General features: G+C 42.2%; 1 long non-coding RNA gene across 4 annotated transcripts in view; it reads right to left on the bottom strand.

Annotated features, from left to right (window-relative positions):
• LOC147599956 (uncharacterized) overlaps positions 1-16,827 on the bottom strand; it is a 502,172-nt gene that overhangs the window by 52,531 nt on the left and 432,814 nt on the right. The gene's annotated exons all lie outside the window — the stretch shown is intronic.

Genomic DNA, 16,827 nt, shown 5'->3' with positions numbered 1-16,827 from the left:
AGTTTGGATTTGGAAATAATGGCCAGCGAATGTACTGTTTGCAGGATTAGTTTCCCTCAACAAACAGCTTTGAACTGACCTTCAGTTTTTTGGGCTAAAGAGCAGAGACTTACACAGGCTTAGCAGAACTCATCTTTGTGCCTACAAAGCTGCGGCAGCGTTGTACTCTACTTGCAACAGAACAATGCTATATAAACAAATCCAATAGCACCACTAGAGAGTATTTAGACTCTGAGCCTTGAATGTTATAATTGCGTGATATCACGGAAGATTTTAGGAGATTATACAAGATAAAGACTATATATGAATGTGGAGAGTTTTCCCTTTGTAAGAAGCCAGGTCTTACAGCAGAATGCTGCACGCTGCAGGACACAGTTTCTATTTACACTAAAAAGAGCAAGCGCCATAGAAAAAACTCAAATGCTTCCTTTCAAGTTTCCAGTTTTTGTTTGCAAATATTCACAGTTTTGTGTAAAGATGCCAGGACTGACTCCTCTCTTGTGTTAGCTTTCCACTGAGTCAGCTTTGCCGAAGTACTCAACAGATTAATTCTAGATTTAGGGAGTGTATTACTGTCAATTTGCACCACTGGCTTTTCTGTTGAAGATACCTTGATTTCCCGCATATGAGAAGGGTGATGCAAGGCAGCAATCACTGACCCCCTTGGGAGATTCTCTGAGCGATCTGTACGCCCAATATGCAATCACCTAGCCACAGCATGGTGAAACGGGGGTGAGAGTGGGGATGGGAGGCTACAAAGGAAGTCAGCATCTAGAATCAAATCGAAACCTAACAGATTATAAATTAAAAGGATAAGAACTTCCCACTGGCTGAGAGAGATAAAATGTCACAAACATAAAAACATTACAAAGTTAAGTGTGAGTCTGGAGTGCTTCCCTTTATGATTAATGATTGGGCTCAACCAGGATGGGAAAGGCAAAGCAAAGTTCCTCTTGAACTAGCTTAAAAATGCCACAGCTAAAGAAAACCATATAGGAACATCAATTTAAAAAAATAACAAAACAAAACCCCCTCTACTAAAATGTAAAGGTCAGGAAAGATTTGGGTGTTTTTAAATGCTGTCTTGAAGAAATTTCATAAAGGTTAAGATGTCATGTAGTTTCAGAGTTACGGGCACTGGAGGGGGGTTCTTGAGTGCCAGCTATTCCTCGGGCCACTTGGTGACTGTGAGCCACAATGACAGTGGACAGCAGGAGGCAGGCGGATCAGAAGCTATCACTGTGCCACTGGGGAAAAACTGTGTCTTGCTCCCCAAAGAATGAAAAGCTGTGCAAATGTTTCAGCATCTGAGATTCAGGCCTAGGATAAAATATAAAAACATGCCTTATCTAACATACAAGGGTCTAATTTAAATTGCCCAGAGCAAACATATTCAGTGTTCAGGCTCTTCAGCTCAGTCCACCGTGCCCGAAAGGAGCAGGAGGAATGTTGGGGATATCACTCGGAGCCCGAGGAGCTGCTGGTGGCAGCCTCCCGTGCACAGTGCAATGGCTTTGAGCAACACATGGATCCCTCATGGTTCAAGATCCCTGAGGGCACATGGTCAGGCAGGGCAGAATGGGAGCTGTAAGACCTCTTTTTCCAGGTCTTACAGATGACAACAGGAAAGCCAACATGACTGTGGAAGAGTCTGGAGTTTTCCTTTGCCTGCACTCTGCTATGCCCACTTGGCAGTGGCTCTGCTAGCTCCGTCCTCCTGCGGGCTCCCGCACCCTGCTCCCAATAGCACTGATCTGGCCCTCTTCACTCCCCTGTCTCATTCTCTGGTTCCCCCTCACTCCTCTGGTATTTAGTTCCCTCATATAGCATTGTTGTTTCCTATGAACTAGAGCCATTGAAAAAAATAGACTTTGTGGCTTGATTTCTTTTCCCTACTCTCACCTTCATGACTTTCAGACTTGAGCACGTATCACAGGAGTAAGAGCTACCTTCCTCTGCTTCAAATATTCCCCACCATCTCCCCTTCAAATCCTCCCTGAAAGTCCATTTTACCTTACTTTCTGCTTTTGTCGTGTTGGCTAGCCAAGTGACTCTGAGTATTCTTTCAGAGCAACTTGGGGAGAGAAAAACCAAGCAATATCCTCCCTACACGGGGACCATGGACATAGGGAAAGCAGAGGACCCATTACCGTCTCTTGGCAAATTAAATCTCTTTCAACATGACATGAATTTTAAATGTAGACAAAAGGTGAACTAGGAAAAGGTGAACTATTTCCTTTTAATGACCAAACAAATGCTACACAGAGACCATGAAATAACAGAGAGAGAAGAAAATCTTAAAAAATCTATACCTGTTCTGAACAAATGTTGCGAGGAGGGTAAAATTCCACAAAGGTCAATTATTTCATGAACAGAAATAAAACATGGCATTATCAAAATATGATCAAACCGTTCTTCATTACAAATAGTGGTACTTTTCTAACTGGAAATGTAATGAATAGAATGATCTTAAGTTATGTTAACCTTTAAACTCCTTTCCCTGTGTTTTCTTTTGCTCATTTTCCTCCTTTCCTATATCCATCTGCTGCACGCTGCAAGCTCCCTGTGACAGGTACCACGAGGCCTGGTCCTCAGCCCTCTCTCTGGCAGCTTTGCACTGCTCGAGAGAAGAGCAGAAGAAAAAACAGGTCTGTTACTCCAAGGACTCCTTGGGTTGTGAGATCCTGCTCAAAAATCTCTGCCTCCGCAAAAGCAGTATAGCAAGGACAGGGCAAGACAGAGCTTCAGGAACCTGGATTGTCAGCCCTAGGATGGGAAGAGAAGAGAAGTAGCCTCACTTTGTTTTCCCAGCCCTTCCTCTGTCATATACTATGTGTAGCAGGGTATGACTACAGGTATGTGTAGCAGAGTACACTATGGGTCTGACCATTTGCCTTTTTTACTCTCTGAAGAATGTCATGCAAAATTACAATGTTGTATAAATAGTTACTGAAATAAAAAATAATAATGCCCCCAAAACTTCCCATAGTGTTGTGTTTCTGTTTCCTTGGTTTACATAACCGCCTCGTTCCTCAAAAACATCCTCAAAAAGTTGCTATTTTTTTTCTGCCAGCCTAATATATACAATTATTTCTCTGAAAAGCTGAAATGCTCTGCTTTATGTAGTAAAACAAGACGTTAGTTCAGTAAGTTTTAGAAACAGCAGCAATGCAACTAACTATAACTATTCTTTATGGAAAATAAATGCATCGTTATCACTCTTGGAGAAAACTGAAAAATTGCATAGTTGAACTGATTACTCACTCAGTGAACAAAGCCATTTTCTTCTGTGAGATGTTCACTGTGTACACCTGGGTGATAAAAGACAGAGAACCCTGGCTCATGTGCACAGGCAAAGCAGCTCACAGCATCACCTCCCCTTGTCCTCAGCCTCTAAGCACACACTGTGCATCCTCCGAGCCTCCTGGCCACTGGCTCACATAAGTCTACTTTTATTTACAGTTTCTCTAAATAAAGAAAAGGTGTTTGAGCACGTTTGTCCTTTTCCCCTCTCTCTTACTCTCAGAGACACGTATGGATATGCATGCATATGCATGCATGCACACACAAAACATTCACCACTACCTTGTTCTTGATTTCAGTATCAAAATGATGTTGAAACACACGACTGGGGCATATTTTTCTATCTGAAACTGGCTAGATTTTTCCCTAAGAGCTGCACTCTAGATTTTAATTAAATAATAGCAGTTGTGCCTTATTTAACTTAGCCAGTACATCTTCCTTATGTTCGGGTATATTAATTTCATTTCATTTCATTTCATTTCATTTATTTATTTATTTAATGAATAGGTTTGTATTTTGATCTGTAGCTCTCTACAGCTAAGAAAGCCTTCAAGTCAGTGTAACACTACATAGGCATAGGCAGGGTCTTTTTTTTTTTTTTGCCAGGGTAAATTTTGGCCACATTTTTATCAGACTTAATTTAAGGCAACCAACCTGTCCCTGGAAAACAAACACAGAGGCAGTCAAACTCCTTGTGCCTTTGGCTCCCTGATTTGCTGCTGCAAACCTACAGGCAACAGGCTGAAGGCATCTCCCTGTGCATGTTCCCCTGAGGTGGTAAAGAGCAGTTAGCCTCTGGAGTCCTCACCTCTGTTGCTGATGCTATTTAATCAAAGATGGTTTTTAGGGAAATTTAATAACCACAGTGTTTGGGCAGAGTTAGAAATAACAATTTGTAATGGATCCCTCACACACTCAGAAGCTCAGCATCTGCAAAACACCCTATAAAAGAGCCAAAACAAAGATCACCTTTGATATCCATAATGACATCTGGGAAAGGTCACGCTCAAGTGATAGATAATAGGAGGCTGAGCAACTCCTTCCTTCTGGTAGATATTACAATATCTGGTAGATAGTTGGTTTTTACTTCATGCCTTTTACCTGAGAAATGTAGATCTTGATACAATTGCCTCCTAAAAACTACTGGTGAGCAATGAAAAAGTTCAGAGAGAGTAGGAGCAGGCCAACAAAATTGTTGTTTTCAGAGAATAAGAACTTCCCTCAGCCTTAACCCACTGAAGATCTTCTTACTCCTTAAGAGGTGAGTCACACAGAGTGGCTGCTGACACAGTAGCCTGCAGAGGTTTGGAACACGCCCCTGTGAGCTGCACCTCTTCTATATCACCTGAGTATGACATTCCATCTCCAATTGCCATCAAGTCAGATGAGATCTACATTATGAGCAGGAAACAGTACCTGTAAAATAAACTTAAGGAGGAACACATCTAGAAAGCTGTGCAAGTCAATGGGACTAGCCCAGCTGTGCTCCTGTGTGATTTGCAACAAGAAACTTTATTACTGCCTTGTCCTTGGAGGTGGCAAATGATTCCTCTGCCATAATTATCATATACATCACTGCAGGAATAAATGGAACATGCAGAGTGTGCTACCCAGAACCTGCAGGGTGGAAACAGTGGAGAATGGAAGCTATTACATACCAACGGGTACCTGCAAGAGCAGCCATACCTACCTAATGTCTGTAACTTTAAGACAAATAAAATGTATACATTTGCATCCACAGGGAAGAATTCTGCCATTGCTGAAAGAGCTGTGGAGATTTTCTCAGCCATTGCACAATTTGTCTCCATGATACTACGCTTCCAGTGTCATGTACAGTACATCCTATCTGTCACCAAAGTCAATCGCAACGGCTGCTTGACATGGCCCTAATCAAGACAGATACAAAGCCCAGTAACAAAGGTATTGCTGCCCCCAAAGCAAAGTTGACACAATTGACTGGTATGTTTATTTAAATGGCTCATATCTATCCTGTTAGCACATTCCAAATCAAACTCCACATTGTTTATTTTAAAGTGAATTTCAGTCTCCTGCTCTCCTTTGTTTATGAATGTCTGTGTTTCTGACAGCTGACAAAGGGCATGCTGAAGATTTACAGTATCCACAGCTGGTTGTGTGGTGCAGTGGGCCCTTCCCCACAGGATTTTGCTTGGTGCCTCAGCCATAGAGAAAACTCCGCATTGAGCAGCCCCAGTGAGAGTCGAGTCCCGCGGTGAGGACTGCTTGCTTTGCCCTGGTTTGGTTTTTCCTTTCGCTGTGGGCAATTTGCCCTATGTCAAAGCCTAGGAAAAGCAACCCTGGGAGAACCTGAAGTCCTTCCTTGGGTGCAGTACATGGGCACAGGGGCAGTACTGGCTCAGTGTGCTTCACGCCCAGCCCAACAGCATGGTTTCTATGCCCATTAACTCTGACGCCAGGCAAAATGGTCACATGGCTTCAAGCGGGAGTAAAATTTGCTGTACCATAGAGGCTCTGTTTATTTATTACTAGGAGTAATTCCACTGCCTTGTTACTGCTGTAACTCTGACGAGAGTCAGCCTAGAGACTCGTGCTTTTGCAAGTCCAAGTCCTATCTCCCTTGGCAGGGTGCTGTCTTGCACACCAAATGGAATGGAGCAAGGACAAATGGAACAGAGTCCGTGAACTGCAATACCCAGAATCTTTGGCTCCAGATTAAAAAAAAATATCATTTTTGGTCATCTTCAGTCAATATCCTTCACAATTTCCCAGCAGTGGCATGACAGAGTGTTCTACATTGTTCAACAACTTCACATTTTTCCTTTATTCTTAGAAACTTGGTGTTCAAAACCCTTGTGAGATGGCTAAGGCAGCATCATATTCTCTTCAACTCTTCAACTGCACACATGCCAAGAGGGAAAGCTACACATTTGCAATGTTTACACATCACATCACATCACCTTTTAGTTTACAGAACTCCTCGCTACAACTATCAACACCGGGGTGGAGAAATACATAAGTGAGCTACCTGCAAGAGAGAACACACAGGAAGAGCCTTGGTGTAATTCTTGACTGTTCCCAAGCACCCATGGCTAAAATATGCTTCGGCATGTGTCATGTGCTTTAGTAACTTCCAGCTCTCAGTAAGTAAGATTCATCTTCTTTGCCTTTACTCTGCAAAACGTTCACTTACAGATCTAATAAACAGTAGCACTGGACAAAGAGACACTTGTTGCTTGGTTAGACATATGACCTGACAAAAGGTAAGAAAAAAATAGAAAGACCCCCGCAAAAAAAAAAGCCCTAAGGAGAACAACAGAAATACGCCAAGAGAAAATATGACACACACACTTTATACATGTTTAATTTCTGTTGTTTTGGTTGGAAAACAGCTGCAGGTGTCCTCTAATTATATCACCATTTTCACAAATATCAACTGTCATATTTAATTTGTTACATTTACCATCCAGCCTCCTCAAACAGCACACTTCTTTCATTACGCATTTAGTGCCAGAGTTTCTAACATTCAAGCTAACTTTCAAGCTAGTCAATTAATGCATTATTTACAAGTGAAATGTTATTAAAAACAGATTCTTAATTTACTAATGATTTAGTAGACCCCAGGCAATATTCCAATTTGTTTTTATTGAAACTGGAAGAACACTTAGAACAAAGGGGAAAGTAATGTCAAGGATATTTTGGCCTATTCATCTGTGCTGTACTTTCTGTGGTATTATGTCTATCCCTACATCTTCCCTCCCTTTTTTTATATTGTATTTTTAATACATAACCTAACCAGTTGCAGCATGATTGAGGGGAAAGGTCTATGAAAAATGAAAACCAGCACAAACACTATTGTGAGTTTTGTTTTTAAAAAGCACCAGGCAGTCTGGAATGACTCAATACACATGTTCACCATACAATACAGCGCATTTTGATTTACAGCGCTGTTCTAGCAGCACAGCAGGTTAAGAAGGTTAGAAGTCAAGGGAAATTAAATGTTATTAGCATTCCACCATTGTTGTGCTGTACAAAAGTGAGTATGTAACTTTTCAAATGTATTTTTAAACACAAATTTGTTTCCGAGGCTTTTAGCTTGTCAGAAACTTATACGAACACGTGTGCTTCTTTGTCCTTCCCATTTTTGGCTCCTTTTCTTCTCCTATCCGTGCTTGTTAAGGACGTTCAGTAAAGACTAATCCTACTCCTACCTTCTCTCTTTGCCAAACTGCCACTACCTACAATAATGCTGTTGTCACTAAAATGCTGACATTCACTGTTTCGGGTCACTTAATATATGAAATATTTGCGATTCAGTGGCAATACTAATCAGTCGCAAGTACTAAGCATCAACATCTGAATGGTGACCATGATAGCTTCAAGATACTTACTTCTTTGTGTCTGCTTTCTTGTGGGAATAAATGAAAGCAAAGCAGGAATTCGGGATCAGGTGTGTGTTTTACTCCAACAGGGTGGTTTACCGACCACAGATAGGCTCAAATCATGCAGCTTCAGTTTGGCTTTAACGGCAAGGTGGGAGATGCTTAGTTCATGGCTCTGGCACTTACATATATGTGAACATCTAGCTCAGACACAGGTGTGGACATCTTCACTGGGAGATCTACACGTGGGTAAGGAGACTGGGGCAGGGGATGTCTAATTTAGGCACAGTAGCTCCAGGGATCTTAGTGAGGCTAATGCAGAGAGCAGATGGTGCCCCAGGTCTGGTGGTTTCTACCCACATAAAGCCTGCATCAGAAGAAACTTTGAATCTGTGGGCAAAATATTACCACACCTAGCTAAATGAGAGCCAACCCAGATAGGTTTACACTGCTACTACCGCCCTTAAAGTGACAGGAGAGGTAAAGCTGAAGCCTCTCTGTGCCTCAGATTATCATTTGTGAAATATGAATATCATTACTGTTTTACCTCGCAAAGCTGGTACAAAGATAAAAGTAAATATCTGGGATATTGTATTGCCTTTATGATGGCAACAGGACTCACACAAATCAGACAGATGGATCTGTATCTTTCCCTACTGACCCCCATTGTACTTGGAAGACCTCCTCTATCATCACCTTTTAGGTTTGGGTGTGAAGTCAGCTGCACCAGGCTGACCAGGAAACAACACTTTACTGACAGTGCCACGACAGCTGCAATCCCTGTCCTGTCACCAAGCACCCCTGGTCCCTGTAGGCTACTGGGTGCCCAACAAAGCACCAGTTTCAATGTACTGGCTGGCTATGCATGGCCCTTATGAGTGCTTTGTGGCCAAGCCTTCTGCTGCCTTGGTCCCTGAGCACTTAAGGTTCATTCCCTGGTGAAGAGTCCTGAAAAGCTACAGCCGTTATCAGAGCTTTGACCCTTGTCTACCTTGCCAAAAGCTGCTGACAGCCAGTGCTGACCCAACCCACCTCCAGTGGCTGGTTCAGAGGAGAGAGAAGCGCCTCCTGCCAGTACCAACTCAGTTAGCTTAGCTGAGGCAGAGGAGGCGGGAGCTCTGGATTTACAAGACCCTACTCTCACTTCTGCTGATGAGCTGTTGTGCTGGATAATTGCAAAAGAAGTCATTAGAAAGTTTCAGACTTTGCAAACTAATGCCGTGTTTATTCAACTTTCCAATCATTCCTCTCTACTATCTGTGTTTCACATACCGTGAAACTGCACTACACTGTGCAATTGAATTAGTTGTACAGTGACTCAAAGGCATTAAACAATGACTTTGATATTTTAAGTACTGTCTAGGAGGGATTTTTAATTCCTTCCTCATAATGAAACAAGCAACACAAGAAAAAACCCCACAGTTACACAACCCTGAAACATTGATTTTCTTTTCCATCCTGGGTAGACCCCTTTGACACAGCAGAACAAAAAATATCCTTAAAGCCTTCAGCTTGTTTAGTAGCAGAATAAAAATAAAACAAGCATTGACACACCATTTTAACACCACCCAGTAACATAAGAAATAAGTCCCTGTTGTTATTCCACCTTCTAAGTTCACAGTATGTACTAGGAAGGTGAATCCTACGGGAACTTTCCCGATGCTGTTGAGTCTATGGGTAAAGATGTCCATCCTCCTCCAGCTGCAGCTACATGTGCTGAGATGGCCACTGCTCCAGATATGGGGCTGGTTAGCAAAGCGCTGGTATTTGAATTGTTCAGGGTAAACCAATTCTTTGTGATTGAAATGGGTTAGGGAGTGCCCACACAAACAGTTTAGCTGGCAGCTTGGAAGGAGATGCTAACTTTTGGCAAAGGAGCAGTGACAAGCTGCTGGAAGGAAGATAGCACCACTGTGCACACATCTACAGCTGGAAGAGGATATGCACTGAGCCTGAGCCTCCTGCTAGCTCCCCTGGAAAGCTGGGGAGAGGGAAAAGAGGAGATGGCTGTGCTTGCACTCACTTGGTCAGCAGGATCCCCAGGGTGGCGCTGACACAAACAGCTGCTGTGTGGACCATGGGGCTAAGGTGGGACCCAAGATGCCACCCTCACCTCATAGACAGCACGGTGATCGGCTGCCGCTATGGCCCGAAGCGTGCCAAAGGAGAGCCAGTTCTGCCATTGACAAAAGACTCTCCAGACAGGTCCTTGCTGGAGACTATGCTGGAAGCGGGGGTGGAAAGAGGGAAAAATGAGTGAAGAAATGCTGTGAAACTATTGGCATTAGCTGCTAACAGCACAGGGCCAGGCACCTAAGTGATGACTCACATCTGACAATAAATACATGAATAGTTGTTGAAAGCTTGTTTGACTTTCACAAAGGGGTTTAAGCAAACATTTGTTTGTTCATTAGTCTTGAGCAACACTTTTATGGCAGAAGATACATTAAACCTTAACATACATCTGCAACTGAGATATTTGGTTGTTTTACAGATTAAGACACAAAGCAATGCACACTGTTTACACAGAATGGCCTTGAAATACCTGTAATGGAGTGAGATACAGTTATTAGGGCCTGGCACAGTGAATCTTCATTCTCTTGAAGGTTAGTTGGGACACCATGTCTTTAAAGATAAAGCTGTAAAGGGCTCGGTTCTGCTGCTGCTTGTGTGCCTGCATCAACTTTCAGATTCCCTGGCTAGTTTTAAAAAGCAGATGAGTGAAATCTGCTTCATGAATTAAATTACACTGGTGTATGGGAAAGTCATTCCCTGTTACAGCTGGTGCTGTAGAGCACGTACCACCACTCACAAACTCCTCAGGACAGATCACAGCACAAATGGCACTGTCTTGCCTTTGGAAAATGTAATTTGAGTAGGAAACCCTTTCCCCAAATATCCTGAGCTGACAGTGCCACAGCCACAACAATTTTGTGTTAAAAGATTGCCATGGTATTAGACAGCATGGCCAAGATGCACACACACGAGGCTCCGGAAAGCGTCTGTGTATGGGCAACACCATCCTTACAGTCCTTTTGTGCTCACTGGAGCCTGGGTCAGTTGCCTGCTGGTGCATGTCCTGCTGCAAGGTAGAGCAGCTTATCAGCTGCGTTTGGGTCACTCGTCGAGCTCTAACACAAGAGCTGTTATGGCAGCTGGAAATTAGGAAGACCCATCATGCCTCTTTTGGTGGTTGCAGGAAGAGGGTGAGTCTGAAGTAATTAAGGAGAGCTCCCTCCCTTAGGGCTGCTTTGTAAGATTTATACTACATAAGGTGTCCCAGCAAAAAAATGAACTTGGATCTATATATATTTTCAATCTACAAAGCAGATTAGGAAGATGTTGTAACTAAATCCTCAGTGATGTAACACTGACTTCAGCGTAACTATCCTGATTTACACCTACCAAAACATAACTGTTCTCAAGCAAACAAGTCACACTTCGCCTCCTCTCTCTAGGTATTTTTTTTCCTGTGAGCAGTGCTGCACAGCGTAATGTTAGATGTGATGAGGGTCAGCAATAACATAATCACAGACCTAAGGTCTCCAATTTATGAGCCTGTGTCTTCACCTCACCTCACCAAATGATAACATAAAAGGTTACGACGTGCAAAGCAAAAAGGCCAAGTTGTTAACTTTCTGAACTCGAAAATGTTATATTCCCAAAATTATTGCAAGTGCAACATACTTGACATCCTATACAGCTGATATGAATGGAAGATGGCATGCAAATATTTCACTATATAGTGGCATTATTATCTTCATAACCTTACACATGTATTTTGTATGGCAATGAAACCTGTACATTACTTGACTCGGTATAATTCATCTTGGTATTTCAAATGTACACTTAGTGACACTGGTGAAAACTTCTATTTGGGGGGAAATGATGACCAGTATCTTTAAATATCCCCATGGGCCTGTGGCAGTGAAGAAATGGGTTTTGTCACTGAAGCCACTGAACGTTGACTGACAATTATCTGCTGCTTCTCTCTTTTCTAGATAGAAAACCTGTTCAAAATTAGCCCATAATGGCCATATTCTCCCGCAATCTTGGTGTGTGAAAAGCTGGCATGGAAGTGAGATCTGACCACACTGTATGTCCTGCTGACCTCACTACCATTAATACTTAGGGTAGCCACAAACCTTGTAGTGAGAAATTGCAAGAAATTTCATAGAATAAAATAATTGTTGTCGTGAGAGAATTTCTAGGTGGTCTCAGACAGATACTCAATCTAGTGTTACATGCTGTGGGAACACAGAAGAAACTTTCACTGAAAGCTGACAACATCAGTCAGGCGTATTGCTTCCCTTTGGGGCTGTGTTACAAGGACTATCCATAATAGGCCATACTGACTTCAGAAGGCTTGGGACTGCAAATTCTTTTGTGTCTCTTTTGTATTATAGCTGCTAGTGCTAATTTTATAGCTTAGGAAGCACAGAGAATGATACGTTGTGCTCAGAAAAGAGGAAAAAGAGGAGCTCTCCCTTTTCCACACTTGAATACCAGTGCAAAATGTGCAAATCTCAGAGAAGTAAATCATCCTGAAAAGAACTTCTGCTCATTAAAGAAATAATAATAACCTCTTACATTCTCTTTTCTACCTTCTCTTGCTTCTTACTATATGCAGCTCCATGTCTCTCAACATCTTCCTTTGAAACTCTGATTCCTCCTTCTTAACAATATTCTCCTTGCCTCAAACTTTTTCTAGAGGTGAGTCCAAGGGAGGCTGTAGAGCTGAATAATCCTGAAGGTGATAAATGTGGATTTGCATTGGCATTGAAATGTATGGCACTGGCCACTTCTGCTTCGCTCTTGCAAACAGGACAGCTGGCTCCATCACTCAGTAAGGTCAATCCTTATCTCTGCATTTCCTAACAGGACAAGAACTATTCTCTGCCTTGACGGATGCTGCTGTAGATTTTCAGTAGCTGTGGCAGTCTTTCCTCAGGCCTCTTCATGCCCAGCAGTTAAACCCTACACATGCGCAAGCTTGAATTCTACACAGAGGTGCAAAGTCTTAAGATGCAAAAATCTGGAATTCACTGCTAGCCAGCACTTGGTAAGCAAGCTGACAATCACCTCATTGGCTCTAGCACCAGGGAGAACTGGGATTTGCTGGCTGGGAGAAACTGAAGTGATATAGACAAAGACTGCAAGGAGAGGCTCCTGCCTCAGTAGGAAGACCGCACTCAATTTATTCTGCAGTTACAAGAAAGGAGGAGCAGAGTGACTTTTAGGGAGAGCCTCAAACTTGTTAAAAAGGGCAGCTCAGAAAAATGCAGATGCTTTCCTGAAGGAAGGGGAGTCCAAACTATAGGTACTAGATGAAGATCTGAAATTCTCCAAGTTTGAAAGTGTTCGGATGTTAGATGTTTGTCTCATCTCCATTGCTTTTCTGATTCAAAATATATTGATGCTTCCCTAAATGGTACTCCAGCTGGGCTCTGCTAGAAGCAGATTCTCAAATGCATCGTTTAAAAGCTGAAATGGCAATATTTAGAAACAGTCTGAGGAGGCTGCAGGCATGTCTCAACAGAGAACAGAACAGGGTCTTAGCAAGCCTGAATCCTGCGAAGGATTGTAGGAGGGCAAGCTATGAGATGGTCAGGCACTGTACCAAGTTAACTCTGCTACACCTACTTGCTTGTCATTTGCTTTGAAACTCAAGAAAAAAGGACTAATAGCTGAATAGGGGAACTCAGTCATGCGAACAGGGGAGCGGCCTCCTCCACTGGACCATCATTCTTTTTTTTCTTTTTAGTTTTGCTGCCATTTAGCATTTAAACAGGTGGCATTTGAGTGGAATCAGTTTCTCCAAATGCTGTACCTTATATATTGAGTACCAAAAAAGTTATTTCAAGGGCTGTGTTGCTATATGATTGAGGAAACAGCAGTGCAGGGAGAAATGTCACCAATAAGAGCCTTTGGAAAATAGAAAACATTTAGCTGTTGTGAGATTACTTTTCTCTTTCTGTTTTCATTGTTTAGAAACATATAAAATGACTGTAGTTTATATCTGCACTTTTGATAGGTTGCGTGACTCACACTGTGGTTACAGCAAAAATATCAGAGGGAAAATATACATAACCCTTGGTTAGGATTAAATGTGGGTCACAAAATAATCAGTGTTTACAGCACATTTAACCTGAGTGTAGTACAGTTTGTTCAGATTTTATTTAAGGCTGAATATCCAGTGTTGCGTTTGGAGTAGTAAGTGCGCCACTGACATCAGCAAGGACAGGACTCGCCTACTGAATGCCAAACAGAGTTTTGCTGAGCTCAACAGCCTGGAAGTTCACAAAACAAGAAGTGTTTCTTGCCATAATTAAACTGCAAAAAGCATTTGCTTAAAAAAAAAGTTTTAATTACAATTGGCATTTCCAATCTCAGTGCTAGAGGCGATTGTCTTACTGAAAATTGATGTCCTTCACGGCACCGGCAATAGACAAACCCAGTGGAAAAGCCCGTAAACAAGTTTCTAGGCAAATTTAATATTGGTTTAACCACTGCAGAAAGCATTTTGGTTGTTACCCTATTATTAAAATGGGTTGGAAATGGATTCACACACTCTCCTCTACTGAATTAATTGTCATATGGTTGGCATCACAGAAAATATAATTTTTCAGCAATATGGTCACCTCCAGCACTAAGCACACAAACACCAATTGTATCTGAAAACTGCTTTTCAGTTCTACTACCCACATGAACATTTTGTAGCTTACTTGTGACAAAAGACAATTATTTTCTAAGAACAATAGAACTATTGGTCTAAGCAAAAGAAATGAAGCTGAGAACCAGCTTTTCAACTCCATTTGAATTGTCAAATGGACTGCTGAGTGCTTACTGTTAGGCAAACTTAGGCCCTGTTTGAAGGCATGAACGTTAGAAACTCAGTCTGTGCCGCACATCAAAGAATCTTAGGCTGGGCAGGGCTGATGAGCACTTACACTAAGTTGCCAGCTCCAAAAGTACACAGATGAATGCTGTGGCTAAAGTGCGTGCCGCTCTGCTGCCCTTGGCCTCAGCCCCAGAGGCGGCTCCTGCCAGCCTCTGCTGGGGCTCCGACACCAGAGGCGGCAGGTCAGGCACTCGGGATGCCAACTCTAGTAACGTCATTTCAGTAGCCCAAAGTCCTGAGAACGGGTCTGAAAAAGAGGCCTTGAGGCTATGAGTACACTCAGTATGCAGCCAATATTAAATAAAAGATTATTAGGTCTTCTGCAGTATCCAGCTGCGGGATTCTAGGTGCTGACCAGAATAAAGATGGGTGACAATTTTCGTCTTTACATTTATAGCGTTCCTCCCTGTGCTAAAGGTCTAATCAGGACCGAAATGAATCAGACGTGACGCAATACGTTAGATATATACACATCTGATACAGCCTGACTGATTAATTAGATGGGGTGAAGAGGTCTGGGGATAGGAAGACTTTCCCCACTGCTCGCATTGGCTTCCCTCTCCATGGGCCGCGCTCGGTGACACTCCGTTGGAAGGCGCTGTGGCACGGAGCTAAGGCTGCATTCAGCGCAGGCCGGAGCCCAGCGCACACTGCAGCAGGGGAGGAAGGGCAGAAAGAACAGGTAGATCCTTAATGCATCTCCACACGTTCCTCATCTCAACTTTTGTATTTGGCTATCAATTACAAAAAAAAATAGAGAATTTGAGTAAAATCATTATTGTCTTTTATACCGAGTACTGGGCCAAAGGCAGGTAATTGGGATGTTTTTGGCCTCACCATTGGGTTAACATAAAACATACAGTGTTAATATATGGACTATTTTACATTTTAAACAAATTTTCTGACATGGTGTTCTCACAAATTAAGAAGCAACATCTGTACTAACCATAATTCCTAGGGAGCACATTTCCAAATAAGACACACACGCAGGGTTTTATCCAATCTGGCAATGGAACCGATTGTACCTGAGTTACCTGGCCAGTAACGGCTGAGCAATCAGATAATGTGATGGATTAACATTTCTTAGAAGTGATTTGGCTAAACAAATGTGAATGTCAAAAAGACGCAAGGCAATGTGATCAGCCCACAAACAGGCTCTCTGAGACAAACGAATGAATACGTTACCCATGGCCCAGTTGTAATCTCACTACTGATCTCGGTCGGATTTGGACCAGTGTTGTAGCCTAAAACTGACCTACTGTAGGAGAGAATCAGAGAGGTGAGGCCTCTACGTCCTGTTACCAACCCCTTGGGACAACAATCTCCATTTTAATGTTTTATATACGTTTTAAAGAAGTGCAGTGCCTGGAGCCTAGTATACAGAAACAGTTCTGCAGTAACAAGCCAGGGAGTATGTTTGATAGAGAAAAAATAACATATATAAGGAAGCAGGTTTCACTTGTGGGCTTCCAATGTTCCACAAAAAGGAAAAATATGTGAAAAATGGCTTAGGTTATACCCTCAGCTGATGTAAACGTGTAACATAATTGCCGCTCCAACTCATAATACGGAAGATAACCGCTTCCACATCTTTAGAATTCTTATATTAGCCCAGTGTTATTTGAAACACCTTAATTTACACACTTCTTCACATCGTTTTGGAGTTTGCTACAAAGACTATAATTTCTGCCCAGAATTTCTACAGAGTGGCTAATCTGGACCTGGGATGGCTCATAGCTATATGCATTTGAACTTCATTGTTCAAATGAATTAAACTGCACTAAGCACATCCTGCAAATTGCTAGCAGGGGCGGTTCTTCTGCCAGAGGACTGCTCTGCTGCATTGCAAGAGTCGTGGCCTCTCTGCCTTGACACTTGGAGACAATTTATACTGTCTGTTTCACCTTTGGAAATACTCACAGATGGTCTGCATGATACCCCATATTGGTTTTATGATAAATGGATATAATGCTTGTGCTACAGTAAATGATATACTACTTCCAAGGACAGAAGAGCTTCTGTAAGGTGCACCTACCACTCAGCCCTTTTCAATTTTCTTCTTTTTTTTGTTTCAGTTTTGATTTCTTTTCCCTTTTTCTGTCTTGGTTCACTCTATGATCTTATCCTTCCAGAGCTCTAGGATCTCTTATTTCTGTGGATTCCATTACTTCTTTTGCTTGTTTTGTAGACAATTTACTGTAATTTTTATACTTGAAAATATGCAAAAGAAGCTTTTAGGCCTTTAAGCAGTTCTTCACTATGACT

The sequence above is a fragment of the Chlamydotis macqueenii genome, chromosome 8, assembly GCF_036417535.1.
Source record: "Chlamydotis macqueenii isolate bChlMac1 chromosome 8, bChlMac1.mat, whole genome shotgun sequence".
NCBI classification, from domain to species: domain Eukaryota; kingdom Metazoa; phylum Chordata; class Aves; order Otidiformes; family Otididae; genus Chlamydotis; species Chlamydotis macqueenii.
Note: the sequence above shows the minus strand (reverse complement) of the source record. Positions and strands in the feature narration are given on the sequence as shown.